Source organism: Corvus moneduloides, chromosome 1, assembly GCF_009650955.1.
Source record: "Corvus moneduloides isolate bCorMon1 chromosome 1, bCorMon1.pri, whole genome shotgun sequence".
In the NCBI taxonomy this organism is placed as follows: Eukaryota; Metazoa; Chordata; class Aves; order Passeriformes; family Corvidae; genus Corvus; species Corvus moneduloides.
This window is the reverse complement of record NC_045476.1, coordinates 15,481,061-15,497,323: the sequence shown is the minus strand read 5'-3', so window position 1 is coordinate 15,497,323 and position 16,263 is coordinate 15,481,061. Positions and strand designations below refer to the sequence as shown.

General features: G+C 38.3%; 1 long non-coding RNA gene across 1 annotated transcript in view; it reads left to right on the top strand.

Annotated features, from left to right (window-relative positions):
- The window catches only part of LOC116439775, a 31,464-nt gene that overhangs the window by 11,783 nt on the left and 3,418 nt on the right, over positions 1 to 16,263 (top strand). The gene's annotated exons all lie outside the window — the stretch shown is intronic.

The following is a 16,263-nucleotide window of genomic DNA, read 5'->3' as shown; positions in this document are numbered from 1 at the left end:
CAATCTGAAATTTGACCTTATCAAATTGGGTTTGAAGAATGAAATAACAGCAGAAAACCCTTTTTTCACATTTTTGTTCATATGCTTTGTGGCTTGCAATCCTACAGTATCCGAGAGTTCAATTAGGCAGTGTGTGATTGGCAGGTTCCTGAGTTAAATAGCTGGGATGGGATCATATACTTAAAATAGCTTTAAAAGAAAACCTGTAGACAGACAATCAGTCAGACAATCTTTTCAGGCGCTTGGAAAGCCCCTACTTTCCTAAGCACTTGCCCTGTAAACGATCTGGAAGTCTTGCACATAAAGTAGTTTAATATAAAAGATTGCTTGGAGGCAGTTAACATGCAAACATATCCCTTGATGTAATATCTAGGAGGCATTTTTTGAAGTTGTTTTTTTCAGAAGCATTGTTGTTGCTCATTATGAGTGTGACATCACTTCCCCTGACCTAGTGATATGTGTACTCCCTGTGCTCTGACTTTTAACCTTTTTAAGATCAAAGCTTCAGTTCTGAATTCAAGCCCACCTTTCCTTTTGCTCTGTTCATTTCCAATATCTAGAGGAAAAATTTATCAACAAAGCAAGGGGAAAAGAAAGGCCAAAAAAAAGTCCTGTCTTTCCCTGCTGCTAGATTCTACAATTTGTTGGACAAAATTTCCCTACTTTTGTGCTGCTATATTGGGTTAGAAATTTCAATTCTGAAGACTATGTATGGCAGGAAAAATAGGAAAGAATGTCTTGCTTTTCTGTTCTTGAAACAGTGTCACTGCATAGTGTAAAATTGTCTATTTTTATTCATACAAATTTACAAAAATTAATCTTTTACATGGAGAATTTTAAGAGTAAAGAATAACTTCTGATGTTCCCACTCTTTTAAAAAAGCTGGAAAGTATAAACACTCTTTTCCCTTTGTATAGCAGCTCACAAGTTGGAGTTTTTGACCAGCATGCAGAAAACCTCAGTTTAGTTCCTGAATTCTGTGAATTTAACTCCCGGTTTGTTCCCTTTCAAGAGTGCCCTGTTAATCCTCTAGGCACTCTCTAGCTCTTCCTTTAAAGCTTACAAAAAACTTACAAAATACCCTCCAGAACCCACTGAGGAGGGTTGTCTGCTTTTCACACCAGTCCAGGTGTCACTTGGGAGGAGATGCACCTGTAGGTTCACCCTTGTGGGTGCTCCTATGGAGCCGAGAAGGATGGCTTGGAATCATCGACAGCAGAAAGGGATAAATTTGACCAGAGTGAGTCCAATTTATCCAGTGAGTACTCTGTATACAATACAGTATTTTATATATGATGCCATGGAGTGATCCTCATGAAAAGTATTTTTTTACTCCTGATATGGAGCTTGTGAAATCTCAGAGAAGGTTGGGATTTAGTGGTTTCATCTCCTTGCTCTGAGCATTTCCTACCAGCTAGCTCCAAGCAGATCCTCTTCAGAGTGCTGGTTTTGTGATGATTTCATGCTGTCAGAGAGGAAGCAGACACCAGAAGATCAGAACACAGAGATACAGGGTTTTTTTTGTAAATCAGGGATGAAGTCACATATTAAACACTGCCAACAGTTTTGATATTCCCTCTGAAAAAACCATATAAACCAGCAAGAATATTTAGGCAAAAGAGCAAGAAGTATGGCAATAAATATGAAGCAGATCTCTATGTGAACATATACTAAATGGATTAAGACCTTTTATTTCAGAGCAGAGACATTCAATTCAAGACAGTAGGAATGTGAGAGAGGGCTAGAAAATCACAGAGACGAGGAGGGGGAATAATTTTCTACCATTTTTTACAATACAAGAGCTGAAAATCACCATGTAGCAAGAAGCTGGCAAATAAATATATGGACGTTTTTGACACAAAGTGTTATGGAGACCAAATATATGAGTGGATTTTGAGTTTTTTAAGCATATATATGTGTGCACACACAGACACACACACAGACACCCAAGAGGACCAGGAATATAGGATGAGTCTTTATAGTCTTTATTTTATATGTCTTTATACTTCTCAATTTTTAGTTTAATATGATATTATGATATTAACAGCTTCAAGCCTATGACAACTTTCTGTATGGTATAGAATGAGTTAGGAAGATCCCAGACATCACCAGGAGAACTACAGCAGCTTATGAAATATAACAGGCAAAACTTCCCAGAAAATCAATACAAGTTTCCCTACTCTTCCTTTTTCAATGAACCCACTCTTAAGATAGTACTAATTTCCAGTAGACTTGTAGGAAAATAAGCATGTGGCTTCTTCTGTAACCTGAAGACTGGCATAATCTTAATGAGAAATTATTCCAATTTTGTTAGAGGGTTACTTCCGGAGCCCTTAGTGAATGGGAAGTTCTCACCTGTCAACACAACAATGTGCAGTTTCAGGGAGGTTAGAGAATAAATATTACACTCTTCCTTAACAGAAAGGGATGAAACATAGGTAATAAGGAAGCAGGGAGTTGGGGCAGTAGTGCAGGGTATGATCTGCAACAAGGAGGAGATTCAAAACTAGTATTAAGAAGTGATGAACAGAATAATTGTCTGGAGACCAAGCGAGGTACGTTTAATGTAATGAAGGAAGTCACTGAAACTTGATGGCTTGGAAATCAAGACTGTCAAAAAAACCCCCTCAGTAAAACAAAACACACTACAAAAGCATCCCCTTCAAACTCTCCCTGTGAAGGAGTGAAATAGCTTCCAAAGCTTTTGCTTTACTTATCTCACCCAGCAAACCTGAGTAATCTCCATTTAAATAATATAATTATAATTTGTCATTGTGGGAATAAGTCAAGCTTAAGGTTAGAGACTGGACCCCTGTTGTTATCTTCTAGCAAGTTCCATTCCAAGGCAAAGGGTGAGGAGTTCCATAGCAAATACTAACACCTTGATAGCCAATTTATCAGCATTGCTATAACGTCAACTTTTCTACTGAAAGCTTTGTTCCATAATCATTTACAAGATTTTCATAGTTCTCATGTCCCTACTATGAGGCAAAGTTCTGGTTGTATCTTGCTTTTATATGTGCTGAAGGTTAAATACATTTCAGCTGTATAATCTGCAGGTAGGGCAGGAAGTTTTGTGGTGCGCCATATTATGGACAGGTACTGTATACAATAGGTTCTGAAATTTCTGACTGTGTTTTAAAGCTTGAATGAATTCTGTAAAACATAAGGTCATTTCTGAACTCCCTAGAAACCTGAGCAGGGCTAGAGCAAAAGTCAGCTGTAGAGCAGGTGATCTGAAATGGCAGAGACCTCTGGATGAAAAGGATGCTCAGAGCTGTCAGTGAGGGAGGAAGAAGAAAATCTTTCATGGGGCAGGTCAGAGGACTGGTTCACTGGGAGAGGAGTGAGATCACTGGGTGCCTTGGTGCAAATCTCACTTTTGTTCAGATACAGATACATGTTTATACTCATCTTCAGTTACCGTTCTTCAATAAGTGAGTGGTTAAAACTCAGGAGCATAGCCAGCCCCTGAGAAACATTATTGCTGAAACTCAGTTCACAGTCTATGTGTCTGCCTTTTGCTCATTCTTGTCTCATTAGAGCCACTTGATTCCCCACCAGGCTGAATGGAACAGGAATAGGAGAACAGATTATTTTATGTGGAAAACTATTGCACAGTAGACCATACAGCTACACTTTCATACTTTCACACAAGTCTATCCCCAGCTCTCATGATTTTACAAAGGTTCCCCTATGTTCCTCTCCCAAATGATGTAAAGCAAAGTTTTGAGAGAAGAAAAGACCATTTAACAGAAGACTTTCCTTGCAGTGAGGGTTGGCCAGTGCTTTAGTGGAGGCAATTTAATTTCTTCTGGACTGGCTGCGTGCTGACTGATGCAAGCCCCTGCTTTGTGCTCTCCTGTGGCTGCTGACCTCCCCAGCACTGGGCTGCTGCTGCTCCTGCGTGGCCGCGTGGAGCTGCCGTCTGCATTTAGGAACATTCAGCAGAGATGAAGAGCTGCCATGCAGGACTGCTGGGGAAAGAAGTGACTTTTTCTTAGTGCTTTTTTCGAAAGAGGTAGCACTGCTGGGCCTCTTCCATTGTACACACTAGAGCACGTAGCAACTGCTCAGGCTACTGATCAAATGAAGAAATGCTGTCAGCGCCTTGAAGTCAGAACTATTAAAAGAGATAGATATGGTAGGAGAATACAAGCCCAGCCATGCACATCTCAACAAGTCAGAGGGAGGCTCTTCCAACTCCATAGACTTTTTGAATTAATTTAACTTTTAGACATCAAAAGGTAGACAAAAAATATAAACAGCCAGAATATATGAAAAAAGTAATTGAATTATAAGAATGCATCATATTACAGTATTTCAATCACATTCCTGCCACACAGGGAGCCAGTCAGAAAATTCCCTATGTTTTACAACCCATTATGCATATTTTGCACTTCAAACTATTCTATGAAACAACAGGTATCCTGAAAAATGTTCCAAAAATGAGATCAGGAAGTGAGCTTATTTAGTGGGCTTTGGAGCTCAGCAATGGGAAGAGGTTTGTTGGTATTGCTGCACCTCAGGTCAAATTTTTAGGAGTGTCAAAAATGGTTCCAGGATGTGTATTATTTGTCTACAATTTTTATGTGATTTTTGTCCATTGCCTCTCTTCTGTCCTACAGTCTCCATGTACATATTCCCAGCAGTTTCTGGACCACATTACACAAATCAGCTCCTTTTCCATTGTACCTGCTGCTATTTCTCAGCTCCACTGAAGCTTGCTGTCCTCTTGTTGGGCTTTTACTCCTCTTGTCTATCATCTCCCAGATCTCAGCCGCTGGGATATGCAGACATCTGGGTTGCTACCATTTTATCTGTACTATGGAGTGATCTCACATCACACCTTTTCCTCAGCCATCAACTGTATTTTGGGGGACTAGTTTATATTAAAAATTCTCTAGTCTTTTGCTGGTCCCTACAGGCCACTACCATAATGAAATTCCTTCCTGTCAATTTACTATAAACATTTTTAATTTGCTACGATAATCTGTTGCCTTGTAGCTCCTGCTATCTAAAAGGAAAAGCATTTTCAGCTCCTTGTCACACATAAAAACCTGTTTTCTTTTCTATCTATAATTTTTGCTATCAACAAATTAAATAACTTTACTATTCAAGTTGGTACATCACTCAGGGATATATTTTGCATGAAAGACACAAATCAGAATTCATTTACAAAGTCCAATATTCTCATCTTGAGGTTGGACTCTTTCAGAGACAGTAACATACACCAAAGCCTCTCATGTTATCTTGTTTCTATGGAAACAGTGATGCAGAACAGTTATGGGTGGAGATCTGTGACATACGAAAGCACAGTATAAAACTGATATACTCCACAGCCTGCATTTTTATTCATCCTTAGTGCTATATAATAGCATAGCATAATAGTTGTGATAGTTATCTTGCTCCTGTGTATGGGTAAGTAATATCATGTAGAAGAGGAAATAATAAAAAAAGGAAAGTTTGAGACTGAATAGGGAATAAGGAATCAGACCTTCGGCCACTGATTTATTGTATGTCTTTGGAAAATACTTTTGAGCAAATCAGTGTCTCAGTTCCCCAGCTGTAACATGCCCTCTTTTTCATTCTTCTCTTGTTTTCTTTATTTAGGTAACAAAGCTTTTAATGTAAAAATGCTTCCCACTGTGGTTTTAGAGTGCATGGCACAATTTTGGGAAGGGTTTAGTTAGGCAACAGCAGTACAGAAAAAAGACATATCTACTGTAATAGAGCTATAAAAAGACTTTGGGCTGGTAGAAGAAAAGCCTAGTCTTTAAACAAAATTTTTTACATAGTAGATGGCATTTATTCTAGGGAGCTGGAATGGTCAATGGAATAAATATTTATGCCCTGCAGATGTAACTAAGAGGAAGAGAAGGTGATAATCCAACATGATATGTAACCACAAAAAATAACACTGCATTCTGAAGAGAAGTTTGTTGCAGGAAAACTCATTTGTCTCATGGCAGAACATCATTTTCCCCTACACAATTTGCCATGCTTCTCTCTGTAGACCATTCTTATTTCACTACCACAACTGACTTTTAACATGGCAATGATGTTTCTACTTTTTTGTGTTGCAAGCACAGATTTTGTCAATTGAAGCCTCCTGTTGGAGCTGGTTGCTGAATGTCCTTTTTACTAAGTAAAGTAAATGAAAGTGTTTGTTTATTAGTATTACTTTTTAGTCTTTCTCATATATTTTGTATTTCTAATGAAGTCCCTAGCTAGCAGATATAGAAAATATTTTTAGTAAGAGAGAGTAATAGAAAGAATATCCCCTCAATGAATGATTATGTTTACTGTTTACACATTTGTATTGTAATGCCTGGAAAGCGTAACCACAGGCCAAGCTGCCTTTTGCTAAATGCAAGAGACCAGCTACTGTGTTCCAGTGATTCAAACTTAGAAATTACAATATCAAAGCAGGGTGGAATGGAACAGAAAAAGGGCATTTGAACTTCAGCCTCTCACTTGTCTTGCTACTGTTAGTTTACCTGACGTGTGTGCCAGATTTGTGTTTTCCATGCTGATAAGCCTTCATCTCCAATTTCTGGCAGCAATTCTGAAATGACAGTCTTTGAAATACTTAGTTGCTTTCTGCTATGGCAACTATGAATGAACTGATGACTGATGGTTAAGAGGATTGTTGCCTACATAAAGGTGCTTTGTTACCTTGAATTCAGGGGATACCTTACTATCTATACTAATTTCTTTATTTAGACTGCTTGTTCTCATGGTGTAGAGTGTTCCCCAACTAGCAGATTGTTGGCCAAGCCCAGATTCTTCATTCCTGGAAGAGAGTCTGAGCTCTTCATGTCCTCACATCCCCCGTTCCATTTCCTCTTCTGGTGAAACTTATGTTTTAAAAATATGTAAAATTTTCTGACAATCAATGTAAAAATGGGCAGCTGTGTTGTTTTGTTTTAAGTGGCTGTCCTACCTGTTAATTATTATGACTATTTGTCTCAATACCAGCATCCAAAATTCTTGGAGGAAGTCCAGCTCAGCCTTCTAAGTATCAGAAATCTATAGATTTCTGATGTAACACACAAGAATAAATCCTAAATGAGAGACACTGATAAGGTCAGTGTGGTGAGGCTTGGATGAAGGTGTGATATGAAGAAGTAATTTTAGTTAAGAAAAGTTCTCATGTTTGGGGTATGGGATCAGTCTATTACTGAAAGTCTGCTGCTGCCCTGCGCACCTACAAACTGTCCTTTGCACTGTGCCTTAGATGTAGATAAATATTAATTTCTAAATTTCATACTGTAGCTTATTTGTCACAGGAGCAGGAATTGGCACACTGGAGTGCTGTACATGATCTATCATATAAATTACTTCACTAAGTGAAGGACAATATATTCTTCTCTTACAAATTTGTTTTGTTACCCATGGTCAGGGAACCTAATTCTCCAAGAATAACAGGCAGTATTATATATCTTCTGAAGTTTGTAACAAAAGTTAGTTCATACAGGTGGTCCTAGCCCTTCCACACTGTCCTAAATCCTTTGTCTTGGTCTGCCACACAGCAGTGGGTCTTCATCTTCTCTAATTTCTGGTATTTTAATGTTAGACATCTAGATTGAGCTTCATTACACTTGCCTAGACACCTATGATAGGATGACATGTGCTTTCTTTTGAACTATCTTAGTTTCAGAGTCTGTGTTTTTAAGTGGATGAGATGAATTCCCACACCATTCTCCATTACAAAAATATTTATGTTCTATGCTTGCTTTGTATGTATATTTACAGGTATCTGAAGTGTAAGGGAAACCAAATGAAACATATTCTTAGATCATTCTGCTAAAATTTGTTAAATGATACCCTGGGATAATGCAGAGACATGATTCTGATATTGTTAGGAATTATTTTTAAATACAAAATCTTGGATGGATATGGTTTTGCTTAATGGCTCGTATTATGATCCTGAAAAAGGCCATGAACTCTAGGCAATTCTACTGTCCTGAAAGCAAGTAAAATATAATGCCTGGAGAGATAGGAGAATGTCTTGATTTAGAAAATGCTGAGAGGCAGGGATTGCTGTGTTTATGCACTATGTGTTCAGCACGTGACATACTTGCTGATGTTTTAATATGAAACCTCACCATATACTCTTCATTTTCTCTCTTCTTTATTGCTGGGAGATAAATTTCCAATAAAAGGTTAGGGAATGCATTTTTGCTACTGAGCTCCCAACTGCTGTGTTAGTAATACAATCTACTTGGCATTGATTCTGCTTTCAGCTGCAGTAATTGTAATTGAAAGAAAAATAGAGTAACTATGGTGGATTCAGAACAAAATTGCCATGACTGTGCTCCTGCGTCAGGGCCTACTCTGCAAGCAGTCAAGCTCTGTCTCAGTCTCAAAGTATCCGCCCTGCAAGAGGTGAGCTGGTCTGTTAGGTGGTGGATGATTTCCTGCACTTGATCCATCTTCACGAGTAAGAGCTTGGACCAACACCACTTTGCAGAGGAGTCGCTGACTCTTCCTCTCCAGAGAGCTGTGGAGCTTGAGCAGAGCAAGTCTCTCAGCAGAGCATTAAGAGACTGACTGCTGTAACAGTCTTGGATTGAGTCTCAAGAGTCAGAGGAGACATATGCTGAATGTTTCTGCAGGACGTTTCAGTTGGACTCAGGAAATGCCATATTTATGCATTTATGTGCTTTCCCCATCCTCTTGTTTTAGCTTAAGGCCAAAGACATCTGTCCATCCTATCTCCCAAAAGTGTTGTCTTATTTTAGAGTGGCAAAATGCAAAAAACTGTTGAGATAAAATAGCACATAATTAATTTAGCCACCTGAATGATAACATAAACATCATAATTGTTCCTTTAGAACATGATAAAAGTTATGACAGGCTTGGAGAGGGGGAGGATGAAAATAGAGTAATGAGTAACCTGTATTTGAATCTAAGCCTCTGTGAGAGATCAGGCTGATGCCAGTATTTGAGAACAGTTTGTTTCACCAAGCCTGTGGTAAAGGGCAACCCAAGATCCATGCAGTTCTAGATTTCAAGTGCAACTGCAGAGATGACTCTTTGGGGCAGGCCAAGAATGAACCCCAGCGTTTTGAGACTTAGCTAACTTCACTAATAACTGCTCCAGAGGAAGGCTGGACTGACAGTGCTGCTGTGCTGATTTTCCCATGCTGAGCACTCACCTCATTTTTCTTTCAGGTAATAGATGTAATGCCTTTTGAGCTTTTGCAAATCCATAGCACTTCATTACCAGACTAGGGCTTTGGTGATTAATTTGTTGCGGCAATGAGGTGCTGCCTGAAAAAGGACTTCTGAGGAACAAAGCAGCCCAAGCAAGCAGCACTTGACTGTGGAAGTTTTCTTTTGTCTCTGTGGTATTCTATCCATGTAGCTGGTCTGACAGGAAATTAAGAGAAATCCAGTGATAAACATGAAAGACAGAAAAACTAACAGTCTTGAAAATAAATAAGTGACTGTTCTTTATAGCATCTTGAAAACTTTGGGACCTGTGTTTTTATGGACATAAACAGATTCTTAAGACTTGAAATTTTAGCTCAGTGAGTTGGGAGAGGTGAGTCTTACATAGTGGTACTTTCAATGTCTCTTCAAAGAGCATTGCTTTACCTTGTCATATTGTCTTTGCGATTCCTGTACACAAAATTATGTCAATTTTGAGGCAATAAAACTTTGCAAGGCACTAAGATCAGTAATATTCAGATCATCATACAATAGCTATAGCTCAGCAAAGTACAGAGGAAATGAAAAGCTGAGGTGGCTCCTGGACACTGACTTGTGCAAATGGATTGTGTTAAATTCCTTTGTTGAAGTAGGAAACAATATGGAACAATAAGAGTTTTGGCTACTAAAGAGATTATAACTATTTCTGAATTTACAAAAAATTATTCTGTTTCTTTAGGATACAGAAAATTTCATGTGTTTCACAGTGTGTCTGAGAGCAGCAACAAAGAAAGGACCAATTTAACTAAGAGGGAATTTATGTTTTATTTCAGTAGAGTTGTAAAACAAATTTCACTGACCTTATACAAGAGCAGTCTTTGAAGGGAAAACTTTGTTCTTCTCCCTCCCTGTGCTAACCTCTTGAAGAAGCCATTAAATATTCATCCCAGCAGTTATTTTTTTTCCAGTTTAGACTGTTTTGCCTTCTTGCAGGTGAGCATTCTAGTACCAAGAGTAAACTTTTTATTGTTTGTGTGTATGGCACTTCCACTGAATAGTAATGAATGGAGACCACTGAATGGCAAGCTAAAATTTATTCTGGGTCCCAGATTCCTGGGCCTTCAATTATTCTTTACTGTAATCATGTCCTGCAGTAATTTTCATGCTATGGCTTCATTTGTGTGCCACAGAAGCTGTGACTCAAAAGACCCCTGCTACTACCAAACAAAATTATATTCAGGCAATAAATAGAAAAGATGTGTTGCAGACCTGCTTTAAAATGTAGATTTTCATGTACGGCTGTGTGCCTTGGTTTCCCCTGGATCTGGGGATTTACCAGCATGGGGTGAGAAAAACCTGGTGTAATCTAAAATCAAATGTAAAGAAAGAGAAAAACTTCTTACGAGGTTCTCAGTCAACCTTTTAAGTCTTAATATGTAAGTTAATACTTAAAGGCTTTCATGTACCAAACATTGAATATTTCTTAGTTGATGTTGAGTGATCATATAGAGAATTGGACCAAAACTCTAGTCTGTACATCACCTGGTATATTTACTGATTATGATCTCTTTCAGACAGTAAGCAGAAATATTCTCCCTGTGATGATGGTAAATGGACTTTGGAAAGGATTCTCCATTATAAAAGAAAAACATTCATTTTTTTATTATGTCACTTCTCAGGTAATGAATACTGAGAAACAGGGTCTACTCTTCGGAAGGGTGGCTTTATGTCCTTATTTTAGACTTATAGAGCCAAAGATAGAAGGAAAAGAGTCACATCACCGTAACAGTTCAAATTTTGTGTTATAAAAGCCAGCCCCTATCTCTGTTGATAGCTTCTACAAGTACTTAGCAAATCAGGCCAAATGTACTCCCTCTTCATGAGAGAGTCCTGCAGAAGATGACCCCAAACCTAGAGCAGCGAGGTGGTTCCATATTTCTGAAGAAAAGGAAGGTATTGTATCCTCTTTTGGACACTGGTGGAAGTCCAAGAACACTTATGCTTCAGTGTTTTTAAAGAAAAGGCAAAAGAAAAGGTGAGACTGTCTTTCTGCTAACTTTTTTTCCAAGGAGAGGTGATGGCAGAACACCACAAACACCTTTGAGGAGCGTCTCAAAATCATAGTGAGGGTGCGAACAACACAGACATGCCTTATAATAGAGCCACTCCTGAGATTTATCATAAATGCTGGATGTGACCTAAGTCTTTCATAATGTGGGCTGCATCTCAATACAGATCATGCCCCCTCCCATCCATGGACACATAGCCTTCTTCCTTTCCTCCCAGAGATCAAATAGTGTCTGTATGGCAAGCTCAGCAGTTCTTGGCATGGAAAAGCACTGTGTAATAAATAAGTAATAAATTAATATTTAATTAAAGCTTCTTTTAATGAAAGTTAGCACCTGAAAGGAGGTGGAGAGACAGACCTATGTGACCAGGAAGCTCTCTATAGAACTGCAGCAGCTATTTTGCAGAGGCTTATGTAAAAAGAAGAAGCTTACATCATAAAAAAGAGCTATTCTATCTCTTACCAGATTTACATGGTCAGTGCAGGACTAACACTACTTGGAATGTAATTATGTGGTCTGAAATCCTTGTGTGATAGTGCAGACTGCAGTCCTGTGGTCCACTGGCCAAAGGTGCAACTCTGAAATGACTATTTGACTTCACTCTTTCTTAGAACTAGTGTGCAGTTTTTGTTAAATACAGGTCAGGAGATCATTATATGAATGATTGCCTGTTGGGACTGTTCCTGACTTTTCTTTAGGCAGATTTTTTTTTTGCTACAGTTGGTTTCTGTCTATTTATGTTTCTGTAACATAAAGGCAGGTATGCTAAGGTAAGGGCAGCTGCAAGCTGTTCAGTTTTTCGTGACTACTCTCTGGTTTCTGAAAAGTTACTGGAACAAAAATCAGCTATGTAAAGGTTGTATGCTCCTTGCTTATTATTATCTAGTTTTTTATCAGGTATTCAGTGGATGGAAGAAGTATGTAGATTTTTGGTAGGAAATATGAAGGTATAACTGGTTAAATTAATTCACGATCTTCCTTCCTGCTGATTTGCCTTGCTCCGTGCAGAGAGGGAGTTTAGTGCACTAATAATGGTTATACTTTTGAATAGGTGATTGAAAGAATATATCCAAGTGACTGAAAGAAAGTTCACCTTTGCACATTCAACCCAGTTCAGCCCATGTATTAATATTCTTTGCATTTTCTTGTGCATCTCCTCAGAGAGCAGATTAAAATTAAAATTCTGCCAAGGTTAGGTAGCAGAAAGGATTAGTGAGCTAGGTCTTCACCTCTAGAGAGAAAGGTGACATGAAAATGATTGGACTGGACACATCCTTATTCTGGAAACTATTTGTATGGATAAAAAATTCTCCATGCAACTGACAGCTTGTGCTGAAGAGATATCCAGGACCAAAACAGCAAAAAGGCTGAAGGTCAGGATGGAAGTACAGCACATTGAGAGGGTTATACAGACTTTGTGTGTTTATCTCAAGCTATTAGCATTTCATTTTCAAGATCAACTCTTCACTGGAAAAACTTTAAAAATTATTGCGCCGAATCCTCCCATATAAACATCTTTTCAAAAGCTCTGAAGTAGAAAAAAACCCCCAAAACCAAACCCAAAACATTGGCCAATGAAATAAAAATGTCCCCTTTCTCATATCTCATAAATTCTTTGTAATTGAAAGGCTAAATGTAATATCTCATTTTTGAGGAAGAACTTCAATGGGATTTTCTCTTAAAAGAGGAGAGAACTATCTGAGCAATAAAAAATGAGCACTGCACTACTCAATTTCATGCCTGTTTCAGTTTTAGGAATTGAACATTTGGCCTAAATTGTAAGGATGAAGATAACTATTGTAAGTACAGAAAGGGGACCAGTGAATGTAATTGAAGGAATGTCCTTGACTGCATAACTCACCTTGCAAATCTTTCACAATAACCAGCAGAAAAGTAGCTTTCAGAACTTGCCCTTGCTTTTTGTTGCCATATTGTTATTGTATGGAAAAACCGGGGCATTCACACACGTTATATACACAGTCCATTGAATGTGTGTCTACATAAATATATAAAAATGATACACAAACATAGCTCCAGATCATCATCATCACCCTTAAATACAGTATCTCCCCTGTTTGATTGCTATTAGCAGGAAAACCCTACCAAGAGTGCAGTAATCTGTGCTTCTGAAAAATGTAAATGTCAATTTTTGGTCTTTAAAAATTATTAAGCCTAGCAAAAGATAGCAATTTCCAGTGTTTGCTTGCTTGGTAAGATGCAGGAGAGTGAGCATTACTCCTGAGAGCTGCCATTGGTTAGCTGGAGGGAAAATGGATATCAATTATACATAATCTAAGAAGCCTCTGCATAATAATCAGGCCCAGTAGGGGCTTTGGGGCAGCTTCGTTATTCTCTTGTAAACACAAGAGCCCAGATAGACATGTCAGTCAGGAGTAGCGGCTGCAATTCTTCCTTTTTAACACCTTCACATTCTATTGCTTCAATATGCAAACAAGGCTGTTTAGCTGAGGGTTGAGGCTGTGCTAATGAGCTCCCTGCACTAACCCTGAAGTAAAAAGGTTCTGTTTCACAGCTGCTCAGAGACTAGCTCCTCTGGGCATGCTCAGGTATTGGAAAATAATTCCTTTTAAACAGAGAAACGCCAATCAGGATTTCTTGCATTCTCTTCTCTTTTCTCAGCATGCTAATGCAATTACCTCCTAACTTGTGAACTTTTTATGGTGGTGGAAAAGTGTTTTGTCTTTGAATTATGTATTTTTGTCACCAAAAAGAAGAGAGGACTTGGAAAATTTAGCAGACGTAAAAATCATATCCTCCTTTTTTTCCTGGAGGACCGTAACTAAGGGTAATTTTCACATTTCCTTCCTAAAGGTGGATGGTCCTCTTATCCCCCTCACCTCCATGCATTTCTCCACTTCCAGCATCATTTCCATTTCCTTTTAGCTGGTCCATGTAATAAGTGACAGAGGAGGCTCCTAGGGCAATGCTGCCAACTTCATTCCTGCTTGTCACTGAAAAGGCCAACTCCTGTTGGTTTAGGACCTTGACTCTGTCCTAAAGCTAGGTTTCAGGGCATTGCTGAACTTAAGCAACTGCATAATTGCCTTGGTAAAGAGGAGCAGACCCCATGATAATCCTTTACGGATGAGCCAACATTTACGACACATGGCACAAAACATGATGATCTCTTGAATATCCAATTATTCTTATGAATAAAGTAGTTTTCTGTCTGGGAACAGTCAGAAATCCCTGCTGGGTTAATTTAGTATCTGATAGAAACCATTTGGGTTTTCTGTTTAAAATAGGGCAGTGTATGATATCTGATGCAACTGTGCGAGATGCTCCCTGTCTTCCTTTATTCATCCACTCACTCTTCCTCAGGACTGTGCCTTCTAGCAACATGACACCTGAGAGAAGACCTATAGGCAGAGCCACAAAAATTCCTGTCAAGTGGAAGTTACAACTATCTCAAACCATAACATGCTCCTATGAGGAGAGACAGCACATTTGTAATACTTAGCAGTCAAATATTGTGATCTACTTTTTTACCCTTTGTTTTCGGTTGGATTTCTAATGGCTGTCTCCATGTGTAACAATCCACATTACTGAGTCACTGGGAAAGTCTTGGCTTTGTAATGTTTCAACACTTAAATTATTTATTATGTTAGCTTTATGGCATATTAAAACCCTGGTTAGACAGGTAGAGCCAACTCCCTTCTGCCTTGCTGAAGCTCATTAAATGGCCATCATAACTGGACAGACTTACTTGTGCTATATCCAAATAATTTTGTCATTAGGATTCAAATCCAAGGCAAATGGCCTACCTAGAAATCTCCCTTATTTGACTGTGACTGGCAAATGATTAAAGTATGCTGCAAGGAGTTACTTATGGCATATTGGTGAAAATTTACAAGTAAAATTAAGAAACTGAAGTAAGATGAGACTTTGTTTGTTTCAGAGTGTTTTTAAATTATACCATCCCATTCTAGTACTAGTATCCTCAGACAGCAGAAAATTCATTTATTCGTCCTTTTTTAAGGTATTGAAAAAATAACAATTGCCAGTGGTTACATTTAACTGTAGTTTAGAATTCAAATTTTGCAGCTCAGAGAATAAGTGATTGAAAAAAATATCTGCTTTCCATTCAGGTCACCTTTCCAACTGTCAGTTTACAACTCTTCAGTTCACTTTGCATGGTCTAAATGATGAGCTTTTAAGCACTGTTATTATGTAATTATTCTATTACCTTATAGCTCCTGCTAAGGAAGAATGTTGATGTAATTAACCCACTTTTCTGGGACTTGGAGGACCCCCCCTTCTGAAAAGTGTCGGTGTCAATTTAGACAAGTCACTTGACACAAAAGTTTTACAAAACACATTTAGGGATTTAGATACTTTTGCAAAAACTCTCTTTTTATGGTTCTTCCTTTTTATGCAGTCATTATCCCTTACAGCTGGCTTACAGGTGTCACAAGGGTCTGTGAGCCAGAGGAATGCCCAGCTCCAGCAAGTGTGGAAAGGTTTGACACTGAAAACATAATTTTTCTTTCCTTCATTCCGTATTTTGCTTTGTCTAATTATACTTCAAGCAATTAGGGCTAGAATGCTTTATGCTCTGACTATGTGGTAAAAAAGTCCCTGAGGAGTAAAAATACCATTCCGACTACTAATTTTCTGCCATCTGTACTACCAAGGACACCAATACACAATAGTTTGCTTCCCACAGAAATGAGATTAATCTCATATAAATATATTAAAAAAGAGATGAAATCCTTTCACAGCATTCATAAACAATTTACCATTGACATTTTTGGTCCTACAAGAGATAACAACAGGTTTATGACACCAAACTGAGCAGAAGCCCCTTAAAAATAGCAAGTGAATTGTAGTTTATGATTAGGGGAATTGTGCAGTGGTTCTATATTTGGTTTTGATAGCTAAAAGAAGGAAAGATTAAGTCATGCAAAGGTGCACCTGTAATACCAACTCATTCATTGTCACCACAGAATCAATACTTATTACCTCATTCTATTAAAAAACATCTTGCACTGTGGTTCAAGGAAATGATTTTAAA